The sequence below is a fragment of the Ornithodoros turicata genome, chromosome 1 (assembly GCF_037126465.1).
Source record: "Ornithodoros turicata isolate Travis chromosome 1, ASM3712646v1, whole genome shotgun sequence".
Classification (NCBI taxonomy): Eukaryota; Metazoa; Arthropoda; class Arachnida; order Ixodida; family Argasidae; genus Ornithodoros; species Ornithodoros turicata.
The window spans coordinates 148056618-148069508 of record NC_088201.1 but is presented as its reverse complement, the minus strand read 5'-3'; the positions used below and the strand labels follow the sequence as shown (position 1 = coordinate 148069508).

Sequence of the window (12891 nt, the reverse complement as noted above, 5' to 3'; positions counted from 1 at the left end):
TTTCAGTGTGTGATGTGTTTCAAGCTGAGCTACATAGAAAAGCTGAGAGAAAGCTAATTCAAGTGCTTCAATAAAAAGTACAACAAAATGTACTCCGAAAAGTAAAGTGTACTACTGAGGAAAACTTCCTGAAGTACAAGGGTTATTTGAGGTTGACTGCAGCTTTTATTTGGTTGAATAGAAATGGAAAATTCCAGAACCCCCCCCCCCCCAAACGACTTCAGTATTTCAGAGTATTTACTGTACAGATCTAGACACCGCTGCCATTACTGTGACAACTCTTTGATGCCTGAGGCGTAGAGAGAAGTAGGCTGCTATTGTAACCACTGCAGGACATCTTTCTGGAGGGCTTCATCTGTGTGGAACGTCTTTCCTGCAATGTACTCTTTAAGGGGCCCGAACAAATGGTAATCGCTTGGGGCTGAATCTGGGCCGTTAGGGGCATGAGGTAAAACCTACCAGCATATTTCTGCCAGGTTGCCACTGTCAAATTTGCCGTGCGAGGCCGGACATTGTTATGAAGAAGAATGCTCCTTCCAGCAATTATCCTAAGCCAGTTTCTTGCAAATCATGTTTCGCACGGCACCCTTTATCAACATGTAGTAGTACTGGGCATTAATCGTGACACCATGCTCGAAGAAGTCCATACGGATTACACCGTGCATGTCCCAGAAGACAGTTGCAATGGTCTTCCCAGGAGACGGCCGTATCTTGCTTTTCTTTGACGGCGGAGTAGCCTTATGTCGCCACCACATGCTGCTTTGTTTTGTCTCGGGGGGGATTGGATGATTGAATGATGCATCCACACAATACACGTGATGATCTCGATACTGCCGACATTAATGTTATGCTGTGCTGCGATATCCCAAAGTTTTACTTCCCGGTTATTGAGGATGGCTTGCTCGATGCCTGCGATGTTCACGACAATTGCAACGAGATTCAGTTGTTTGTGTTTTGTGCTGCTTCTACTAGAGTGTTCCCTTCGTTTTGATACTAGAACATCATCGCTATGCACACACATGTTTAGAGGACATTGATGGGCACACAGAGACACATATACAGTAATACCAAATTGCATCAAGATGCTTTTTTCCTCATTTCAATCAGTCCAGAAAATGTTCACATCCTATTCATAGCATAGCAATGGTCCATATTGATATGTCAAGCGGAACATGAAGCAGACCTCTTCGCACCTAGACATTCCTTTCTACGTTGTTTTTCATAGGGCACAATGGAAGTTAAAGACGAAACTGCACTGAGGGTGCATGGTTGTGGTTTACCAAAGTAGCCACCGCAGAGGTTGCTTGCGATATGAAAATTACTGCGCACAAGTTACCTGCGCCATTTCCACTCGCAAACGAACCGGAAGCGCACGCCATGTACCACAGTTTCTGGGTTTATCTATGATCCCGTACGTGCATTTTGCTCGTTGGCTTGCGTGACGATTGTTTCCAATACAGATAAGTGTCCCCTTTATTTTCCGTTGGATTTCACGTCCTGGAATTCATGCTGCTGTTCCGATGCTCGACAATGGAGCTCAAACAATATTTCGAGGTTATAAAGACCAAAACACACCAACACATAGCCTTCACATTTGTCGACTAGCAATTGGTGGAAGCATATGCTTCCACCAATTGCAAGTTGTCTGTTATAATGTCATGATGTCTGATATAATTCGTGCTTGCCCAGGATACAGTGATCGCCAGGTGCAAGTTACGAAGCACACCGTATACGCATATTTTCACTCAGTCATGAACTAAAGCCACACACATCAGATACACTCCACAATTCCACAATGATCAGCGCCATGACGGCGAACCTTACGGCGGAGCTCTGGTGGCGTCATACCGCGCTATAGACAGCTCAACATAAAAAGATAATATATTTCAGAAAAGCTTCACTTAATAATGCATAAGTGACGAAAGTCTATACATTTTGTAACGACAATCAAAATAGAATCTTTCGTTTTGCATTTGAACAAGACGAATTTTCGGTAGTTTCGGTTCTGTGTCGATGGCCAGCCCTGCCGTCCCTGCTTCCACTGACAGTGGCCCCCGTCGCCCAGTCAGTGTGTCTGCAACTGGAGGAAATCTCGCCCGCAAGATTTCAAAGTGTGTCTGGAGAAACCGACGACACGTAAGTGTTTTTTGGGTCTCGGGGGCCCCTAGTAGTGCTTAGAGCATTTAAAAACATACGTATGTAGCATTATGTGGTGATGACACCGCTGTAGAATTGACGGTTGGCCTATAACGATCGCCAGTGTAGTGTCACATAGTTTCGGAATTGACCCATAGTTTCGGAATTCCTGCAACGACGTGAGCAACGTCGCATTGTTCACTACCACACGCATTTTATGGTGTCGTCTATGTCTGTGAAAGCGCTACGTTAAGATACAAGATAATAGTAACTGTTATTACGTTACAAACGCTGGAGAACGCGCTTGTCTTGTAATGTTTGCCGTGGCGCACAGATAGCGGCATGTCAAGAAACGAACGACACTAATTTCACTTTTTCTCGATTTAGGTACCACGCTCTGGTGTTCAATGCCATCTACTGAGACTGAAGACACCGAAAAGAAAATCCCCTGGAGGTACGCTATAAATACACATTCATGTAGTATTGTGGACAGCGATTTGGTTTCTGTATGGTCAACCGAATGCCTCAATTGTTCACGCATGGAGTCAATGATCCAGCAGACAACCCTGCTGAGCAATAATAGTTAAAGATGAAAGCCCTACAGCTGGCTAACCTTTTCAGTGACTTTCATCTTTCATCGTTAATTTCTTAGGCAGCTTGAGGCCTGATTGTCCCTTCTATGTTGTTCCAGCCACAGAACATCAGTTCTCTCATGTTTAGCAATAATAGTGTTTATAACATGGACGTTGTTCGATTTAGAATGTCTCGGTGGACGCACTACCGTGCTGTGCGCACAGAAGTCGATGCTCTGATGGATGCTATCGATAATGCAGAGAGCACTGCAGTACCATCACCTCATGATTCTCCAGCCACAAATAGTGCTCACCATTTGCCAAACACTTCTTGTCAACCGTGTGAAGTACAGCCGTCCTCTGTGTACAATGAACCATGCATTGAGCTTCAGCATCGCACCTATGATTTGGATCAAGAACAAACACAAGGCGGTCTTGCAAGAACAAACGATCTTATGAGTCAACAGGATGAGTTGTGCTCTGTGTTGGAATCTTCGAGTGATGATCCCGATGATTTAAGTGGTGCATTGGCTGAAGATCGTGCACATGATACTCCTTCTGCTGACCTTAGGGAACGAGTTGCTGGCCTTGCCCTTCGTCACAGCTTAACACATGCTGCAGTTAATGATATTGCGATACTTCTCAGAGATCTTGGCCATGACATTCCAAAAGATGCACGTACAATCCTTGGAACAGCTCGAACCTCGTCCGTCACCAACAATTTTGTCCATTTTGGTTTAATCAAGGAGCTAGGAAGAGTGTTGAACATAAGTGGCATCCAGACAGGTGAAACTGTTTTCTTGCAGGTCAACATCGACAGCATCCCTATCTACAGAAGCTCTCCATATAGCTTTTGGCCAATAACTTGTTCAGTGACCAATACCTTAAATAGCAGGCCTTTCCCAGTGAGTATATATTATGGTCCCGGAAAGCCACCTGATCTTGAAAGCTACCTGAAGAAGTTTCTTGGTGAAATGAAACAGTTAGAAGAAAGTGGAATAACTGTACAAGGAAAGGTGCACAGTGTGGTGTTAAAAGCTGTGATCTGCGATGCCCCAGCACGATCATTCGTTAAGTGCACCAAGGAGCACACTGGGTACAGCTCCTGCGATCGCTGCAGGCACAGGTTTCATTTTGCGAACATATCAGTCATTTCGGGCGATGGAGGATGCAAACCACCACCATTCTGTTTCTCCGTTTTGCACTTTACAGATTGACATGGTGGTGTCATTTGCATTGGACTACATGCACCTGGTCTGCTTAGGTGTGATGCGGCGCTTGTTGCACATATGGATATCTGGGAAGCTTCCATTTCGCATTAGTGCACAACAGAAGCAGCAACTAAATCACTACCTAAAAGAATGCTCATTGCCTCTGGAGTTCCAACGCCAGCCTCGAACCACTAATGAACTTGAGTATTGGAAGGCAGTTGAGTTCCGTTCATTTATCCTCTACATTGGTCCAACTGTGCTGAAGCGTGTCTTGCAAACACGAATGTATGAACATTTTTTGATTCTGCATTTTTGATTCTGCATTTTTTGATTCTGCATTTTTTGATTGACTCTGATTTTTTAATCAGTGGCCATTTCTATCCTTTGTTCCCCAAGTCTTTACCTAGAATTCAACGAGTACGCGTCGAACTTGCTGGCATTGTTTGTGCAAAACTTCGGTTCTATATATGGGAAGAGCAACCTCGTGTATAATGTACACGGGTTGTGCCATTTGGCCGCGGACTCTAGGCTTCACGGACCTCTCGATTCTTTCTCTGCTTTCAAGTTCGAAAGCTATCTCGGTGCAATGGAGAAACTGGTCCGCACACCAAATATGCCACTGGCGCAAGTAAGCAGAAGACTCTCGGAAATGAAGCCAGTTGTGTCTGAGGCTGCAGATGAAAAACGCAAACGTGGTGTTGCATCTCTGATGGTTACCTCAGATGCTGACTCCTGTTGCATGCTGACTGATGGGAGTGTGGTCACGGTGCATGAAGTTCATGCAGACTTCTTCACTGGGTACAAGCATGTGGGTGTGTCAGATCTCTACTTGCATCCACTGCCATCTTCACGTTTGCAGATTTTCAATACTGGACAGTTGGATAACACTCTGCAGACATGGCCTAAAGTGAGTTTTCCTTCTAAATGTGTGAGGCTTCCATATGGCACTGGGTACACTGTCACCCCCATAATACACAACTAAATTTCGGAGCACTAAAGTTGTACATGTGTTGTTGTCGTCCATGGTGTGTGCAGTATATCCCCTACAAGCTGTACTGTTTGGTTGCTGATTTTCATCATTCTGAATACCTGTGCCGCAACATATACACACTTGTAAAAAAAATGAGAACAGCACATCTTTTTTGCAGTTGAGTCATACGGCAGGGCAGATATCCTCTTCAAGAAATATGCAACTACAAGAAGATTAATTACCTCGAATTCATTAATTAGCCACAGGAGGAGATTTCTTCCAAAGGCGAGATAGCAGAAAGATAGGCTATCCTCACTCGAGCCATTCCACGTTTAAAAGTCCTGAAACACGCAAGAGCGTTAAAATATCGATCCCCAAATCTTGATATGTAAATGAGCGGAAACCGAAACCGCAGCGACCGGGAACGCAGGGAGCGCAGTGATTACCTCACGTCAGAGGGCCAAACGATTTGGAGCGATGGAGATGAAGTTGCTGCTGGTCTGCTGACCAGATAAACCGCTTTCTATCTTTGTTGGCAAAGGTGATGTGCTCCTGAGGCCGGCATTTTTGGCACATTTGCATATCAAAATTTGGGGAAGGATATTTTAATGCACATCAGCATTTCTTAAATGTGGAATGGCTTTCAACGAGGGTAGTATCTTATTCTGCTATCTCGCTTCACATGCACGTCCTTGGACGTGCATGTGAGTGATTCCCAGCTGAGCATGTGGGAAAAAAACATATGCAAATACTTTTTCCAGCATCGTATTCAGCAGCTGTAGCAATGCTTGAGAAGTCCCTGTATACATCAAACGTGGAGACAGAGTCTGACAGTGAGGACATCTCCGTTGTTGAAGTCAGGCAAGTGGTGAAGTAATTACTTGAATATTCTTCATTTTTATACTGCATGGTTCTGCCTGTATTATTGGTGCTCTGCTTGTATTAGTGACATGCAAAACAACAGGACATTGGGAAGGAGCAGTGACGATGTGGGACTTGCTCTGCCTGTGCCACCTCTGGTGCTACGACAGTTGCCATCGAGTGATAAAAGTCGTACGTGCATTGTAGAGTGAAAGATGACTGATGTTGTCTGGCCATTGCACTGTGCTTGACTTATGCTTTTGTTCACATTACAGCACCTGACATTACATGGCTATCCCCCAGTATAACCACCCCTCCTGTACAAGGTAAAACAGCTTTAAATACACAATTTCGAACTACGATTCTTTTTTTTTCTTTTAATTTAGAGAACTACTGCAACATTTCGTCTACTATAAAATATCTTGCGATAGGAAACAGTATTGTGGCCGTTGTCCCGGTCTCTTCCTGTCCAGTTTCGTTCTTGTATTTTGTTATTTCCGCTTTAGCCTTTAAGAATATGTTTGGTAATCTCACTTTGAACCATCCAGCCCAAGGCAACAATCCATTCTGTGAACTCCAAAATCGAATGGGTATGTTGTCATTTGCTTACCTCAGATTGGTGCATCTCACAACCATTCTCTGGATTTTCTATCATCTCAGACATAAGTCGAAGCCTCCCGAGCTCTTTAAGAACTTCCAACCTGGGTGAGTTGGCTGTAATCATAGGCTTGTGCGAAGGAAAAATCTATCTTGTTATCTTGCTGTCAGACTCAAGACAATGTGCGACGAGCAATACTGCACATCCAGAGCGCTGCGTGGAGGGTGCTGTGCGCCTACCGAAGAAACGTATGTCTGTTTGAGTCTGGATAATTTTATGCTTCACCACTACAGCAATGGTCGCATGTTTGCGGATTTTGCAGGCTTTCGTCAAGACCTTTCAGCTCAGTCATTGTCACCTACAAGTCCGACTGGGCTGTCACAACCTGTACCCCAGGTTAACAACAGTAAGTTAATTTTCTTCCTAGCATCCCTTTATAATCACAATGTCTTTGTGTGAGTACAGTTTGACAGGTTCACAAAAGTTACTGATAGAGCAAGCACTTGTATGGCTAAACGCTACAGTTCAAAATACTAAGTACACATACCTCGAAAGTAAACCATTGTGAAATGACAAATGAAGTTGCACTCGATGTATGTCTCAGAGGTTTGATGCTGGCCCAGTGTTGTGAGTGTGAGTCTGCCATTTCGAATTGACCCCATGTAATTTCAAGGAGCTCTGCAGAGGTCGAAACACACTGACAGCTTTATAAAATCCTGAAAAGTTAGCAGCGCTAGGATTGAATTTAGTGATTCGCATGAGTAGTAGTGGTGTGTATTATGTGTGTCCAGCTCATGAATCTTGTTTTGCCGATCAGTCAGCTTGCCTGCACTTGGCGCTAAGTTGGCTTGTGGGAAATGTGGGTCCTGGGGAGGCTTCACTGGTAACTGCACCAACACACGTCCGAAAGCGTTGGAGGTGCCTCTGATCTGGTGAATGTGCAATGGGCCATTGGCTGCTAATCATACACAGGAGCTGGCTAGGTATGCAGCTGTTATTAAGGAACAATATCATGACCGGAGCAGAAATAGAATCTTATTTCAGTGAACTCAGCTAATATTTTGTGTTCTGCAACGGTGACTGAGTGCCGTGCAGGTGGGCTTTCAGGAGTAACTTTAGGGGAACAAATTTACCACATTTTTAGATATTTCGTCACCCCATGCAGGACCTCTTTGAGGGCAAACCATTTTTGTGCAGAAATTCATCTTAGGATAGCCTTACAACCCTGGGCAACTATAGATAATGCGTTTCATATTATGTACCTTCTGATTTCTGGAGCTTCATTTTAATTTCACGGTTCATTTCATTTCAGGGTTCAGCCCACACTTAGGCCATAGCCCTGTTAACTTGTCTTACCAAGATAACTATTTCTTGCAAGAGTTCGACTCTGGTATGTTCTTTCTCGTTTTTATTACTAGCTTAGGGTTAGCTCGACAACTTCCCCTCCAACACCAGACAGGTCGAGCATTATGTTGGTGGTTACTATAGTATGTCTGGATTTTCTAGATTGTCTACAATATATACAGGGTAGTTCTTTCTTATTCGCTACAGAATTTTTATTTAAAAATTTGCATGTTGTCTGGGATATGCGAGGCAGCAAAATTGGAGCTAGTCATTATTCAAACCTGTAGTCCTGATTAAGCGCCCTGCAAAGTCAACGTGCTTTGAGATATAAATTGTGAAATTTCATGATTCGAATGAGCTGGAACTATGCGCTTTTCGAGTGCAGAAAAGACATGACCCTCACCTTTGCTGAGTCCGATAGCGGCCTATCTGGTCTACAGGCATAGCTCGGCATCTCGGGTGTCTAAACTCACGATCACAGTCATCTGGTAATGCGTGAGTTCAGCCACGGTTACGAACTCACGTGAAGGTCGACACTGTGTATCAGTGAGCTCCATCATGTGTGCACGTTAGAGCACTCACCGGCAGAGCTGTAGCGATGAGGGTGCGATGGGGGCGCCAAACGGCAGGCCCTGACAGGTTAGTTAGACAGTATAAAGTGGGAATGAGGAGAATTGAATTTACGAGGCATTTCTAGGCAGTGCAAATAAGCGTTTTCTTTTCTTTGTTTACAGAGGTTCTGGCGGCGACGGGGGGAGGGGGGTCCAGATTTGCCCAGGCCCGGGCACAAAGTTGCCTCGTGACGGCTCTGCTCACCGGATAACATCACACTTGTAAAGAGAGCAGGTGTGATGTTATCTGGTGACTGCGCTAATATGCGGCATGATTGAGTTCACCAGTACAACACATCGACCTTCACGTGAGTTCATAGCTGTGGCTGAACTCTCGCCTTATCAGGTGACATGTGTGTTTCGAGGCCCAAAATGCAGAGTTATGTCAACAGGTTAGCACCTACTCCAGTCAGCTCTATCGCTCCAAAGCACGTGACCGTCTCACACGGATTGGCTGTCGCTCTTGTCGCAATTGATATCTCAAAGTACCTTCACTTCCCAGGGTGTTTAATAAGGATGATGGATTCGAATAATGACTGGCTCCAATTCTGCTATCTCGCTATTTCTAGAAAGATTAACGAATTTTAGATAATTAGTTGCTCAGAACATGTAGACGCTGCACCACAGGACATTTGCCTGACCACATAACCCACCTACTACAATGGCACCTATTTTGCTCTGATAGTTTTTTAAATAAAAATTCAGTAACAAATAAATAAACACCGTGTGTACTCCACTGATTTGCCATCTTTTGCATTGGACTAAGGCTATGTAGAGAACAATGTCAGCCAGATTCCATTTCGTGATTCTCAAGTCTCTCTTCACTGTCGTCAGAACGGTACATTTGATTCGTCGCTCTGTCAGCAGTAAACTCAGTCAGCTCTGATTGATACATGCTAACTGAATTTTCATGCTCCAACAGGTTCCCACCAAAGTCCATCACCAGTTTCTGACACAAATAAAACAGGTATCCATATTGGTCATCAATTGTTCCTGCCACCCCGCTGTACCTTGCAAACTATCAGATGACTCTCTTGTTGGCCTTGCATTTTATCCTATTGCATCAGTCTTCAAATCATTTCATGTAGGTTTTGAACGGTCTATCTACACACTGCTTGTGGACCTGAAAATGTCTGTGAAGTGCTTGGAGAGAAAAATCGAAGAGATGAGCAATGCGATGTCACAAGAGAAAGCGTTTTTGGATGTTGAACTGCCACGTTTTCCTCTAGGATCTGACGACGAACTTAAAGATTTCCGCACTAGACTGTCTGACACAAACATAAAGGGGAGGCTGGTTAGTCTTCACTTCAGCATTAAACTTGCTATGCATTTATGTTCTTTTTTTATCTTGCAGGTTGCTATGATATCACGCTTGGGGGGCAACAGTCTCCAGGAGAGTGTGAGGATTACTATGAATCGCCACATCCGCAATTCCGTCGCGCTGCAGTATAGCCTGAAAGGAGCGCACTCCAAGAAAGATTTTTCATCCCTTGCTCTCTGCTCATGCGTTGTTGGTGAGGTCACCTGTACATATCATACAACGTTCATAAAACTAGGTTAACTGTTGGCTTCTTCCTTCCAGAAGTATTGTTGGCAAGGTACAAGGACGTTACCGAACACGAAGTGTGCTACAGAATTGGCAGATACCTTGCGGGTGCTGGTGACAGAGAGGGTGGCAGAGAAGCCCGCCGACACCAAATGCTTCGTTAAATCAGTGGTGGCATTGCCTGGCTCCTCCTGTGTTGCTTACAGCATGTGGCAAGTGAAGGACAAACATGACGACAGGCCAAAAATATTGTTAGGGTCATAGTTTTGCCCTGTGTTCATACGTTCAGCTTTTTTTCACAAGAATGTGGATGTTTTCATTACATGTGCCAGATAATGTTACTAATGGCAAATCAGCCTTTAAGGTTTGATGAACACAGCTTGATGTCAAACCACAGGATCATTCAAGTGTATCCAGAGAAGTGTGTTAACATGTATTACCGCTCAGTGAAGAGAGGTGTAGAAATATTTTATTCATTCTCACTACCAAACTGGTTGAAGAATGTAGAGGGTTGGGTCAAGGTCCACTTGCCAGAAGTGAGAACAAAATTATAAAACACTGAAGCTTTCCTTTGATGATTACAAGCTTTCATGCAGTGGACTGAATTTCATCAGCTACCTGACGAAACGCAGTCCACTGTATGAAAGATTGTAACCATTAAAGGAAAGCTTCAGTGTTTTATAATTTTGTTGAACAAGAGAGAAACTGATGCTCTGGGGCTGGAACAACATAGAAGGGACAGATACAAACAAAGCCTCAATTGCCTAAGAAATCAACGATGAAAGATGAAAGTCACTGAAAAGGTTAGCCAGCTGTAGGGATCGAACCCACATCTTCTGGATTATCGGTCCAGGGCTCTACGAATTGAGCTAAGCTAACACGCCTCTCCAGCGACTTTCGGGGTGCGTCATCTGAAGGGACGACAAACCAGCCACTCACTCTCACTCACCCTCCTTTCACTCTTGCATTTTTTGCTCACTCATACACACATTCTTACGACGGAAATCGACGCAAGCGGCACCTGTTGAACAAGAGAGAAACTGATGTTCTGGGGCCGGAACAACATAGAAGGGACAGGTACAAACAAAGCCTCAAATTGACTAAGAAATCAACGATGAAAGATGAAAGTCACTGAAAAAGTTAGCCAGCTGTAGGGATCGAACCCACATCTTCTGGATGACCGGTCCAGGGCTCTACCAATTGAGCTAAGCTAACACGCCTCTCCAGCGACTTGCGGGGTGCGCCATCTGAAGGGACGACAAACCAGCCACTCACTCTCACTCACCCTCCTTTCACTCTTACATTTTTTGCTCACTCATACACACATTCATACGACGGAAATCGACGCAAGCGGCACCTGTTGAACAACAGAGTCAAGAGAGTCTCTTGTTCAACAGGTGCCGCTTGCGCCGCTTGCGTGTGTGATAGTGTTGGTTTTGCTGGTGGCAAGCGAGGAAGGTCAGCTGTGTTTCTTTGAGGTAATAAACCATGTTGTTTGTTTGAATCTGTTGTGTGGCGTGTTCCTTCGCGCGCGGAACGGACGGGCTGACGCCCCGGGGTTGTGGGAACTTGGGTTTCCACAAGTTTCTCGGCGGAAAGAACCGTTTCGTGCGGGAAATTTCATAGTCCCTTTAAAGAAGACGGGGCTGCAAAAGTCTTCAGAGCCAGATCTTGGAAGCAAACACTCGTGTGTGGTTTGGATAACTGGGGGACCAGGTTCGATAAAGAGAATGAGGCCAATCGAAGTCCATATAGGAGCATGTTGCTTTCTTTAATAACCATCTGCCTTTTTGCGGAAACACTAATTCCACAACCCCTTCTGAAAAATGTCGATGCCATTCCCTTCCACCGATCACTACCATGTGCCTTTCGGCCTTCGAAAAGGGAAAGAGCGTGAAGGGAAGCGTGGAGTGGAAGTCCAGTAAACAACGAGAGCGTGTTACAAGGTGAAGCCTAGGGCTTCATGTTTTAAATACTGCGAGAATTCGGCCAATATACATGGAGAGCGACTATAGCAAATTCCGATTGCAAAATCCATCAAGGCTCCATCAGAAATTCTAATGGCCCAAAGAATATTATGATGGACCATCAAAACAGCTTGTCGGTATATTAACAACGCCTAGTGGTCCAACAGGACTGTTAGCGGTCCGACAGATGCTGTCCCAGAGCCAGTCAGGTGGGTCGAATGGCCCCACAAAATCGCCTTACGGTACCACAGGGGCCCTGACGGTCCAACAAAGGACTCCTGACTATCTGACTGCCCCATAAGGTGAGCTTAGTGGTCCCACAGGAGAACCCAATGGTACGTCAACGAGGCTTTGCGGTCGAACACGTGATGCCTCCCTGTAGATCAGGCAGAGATATGGAATAGCATATAATCGCCAAACACTCCATGCAGGACGCCGTAAAGGATATAACTGCAAACGCTAAGACGGAACCTGCGTCCTGTCCTGTTGTAGTCTTGTCCTTTAGAGTTTCCTTGTCTCGAAATTTATAGCTGTTATAAAAATGAGCAACGCTGTAGTTGACGTTCTCCCAGTATCCAATATGGCAGCTCGCATTGTCCTGACAGGTCCCCAAGAAGCACGACAATATTTGTCCAATATTGCACCCATATGGGCTGCCAAGATTGCCAATATTGGATCAATATGGGGAGTGCAATCAGGCTCTATATTGGCCCAATATGGGCTGCCCATATTGGCAAGCCAATTTTGCGCCAATATCGCCAATATTTCTGTGATAACGCCAACGGGGAGTGCGCGTAATAATACAGCATTATCCGGGTTTAATATCCACCACTGACATTACTTCTCTCTTCTTTTAGCTTTTTCATTTCTGCAGATCTTATTGATTCACGCTGCATGCAATTACAACAACAACAACAAAAACACTGCATCACCTCAAAAAGGAAGAACATGTGGTACCCCCGTCTTGCTGAAGGACAGAAGCAGTCCCACGGAACTGCCAATCTCAAACATCCCTCAGAAGCCTTCATTGGAATCGCAATAGTCTATACACCTAAGATTTCCAACCCGCTCCGAG

General features: G+C 44.8%; 1 protein-coding gene and 2 long non-coding RNA genes across 4 annotated transcripts in view; 2 read left to right on the top strand and 1 right to left on the bottom strand.

Moving 5' to 3' along the window:
- LOC135370841 (uncharacterized) overlaps window positions 1-12891 on the bottom strand; it is a 170610-nt gene that overhangs the window by 113597 nt on the left and 44122 nt on the right. The window lies entirely within an intron of this gene.
- On the top strand, window positions 6280-6743 carry LOC135370799 (uncharacterized). The gene is made up of 4 exons (XR_010415458.1): window positions 6280-6340; window positions 6411-6455; window positions 6519-6596; window positions 6671-6743. It is a non-coding gene; the product is annotated as an uncharacterized LOC135370799 (long non-coding RNA).
- Window positions 7661-9585, top strand: LOC135370795 (uncharacterized). Its single transcript, XR_010415457.1, has 4 exons — window positions 7661-7738; window positions 9070-9141; window positions 9226-9270; window positions 9392-9585. It is a non-coding gene; the product is annotated as an uncharacterized LOC135370795 (long non-coding RNA).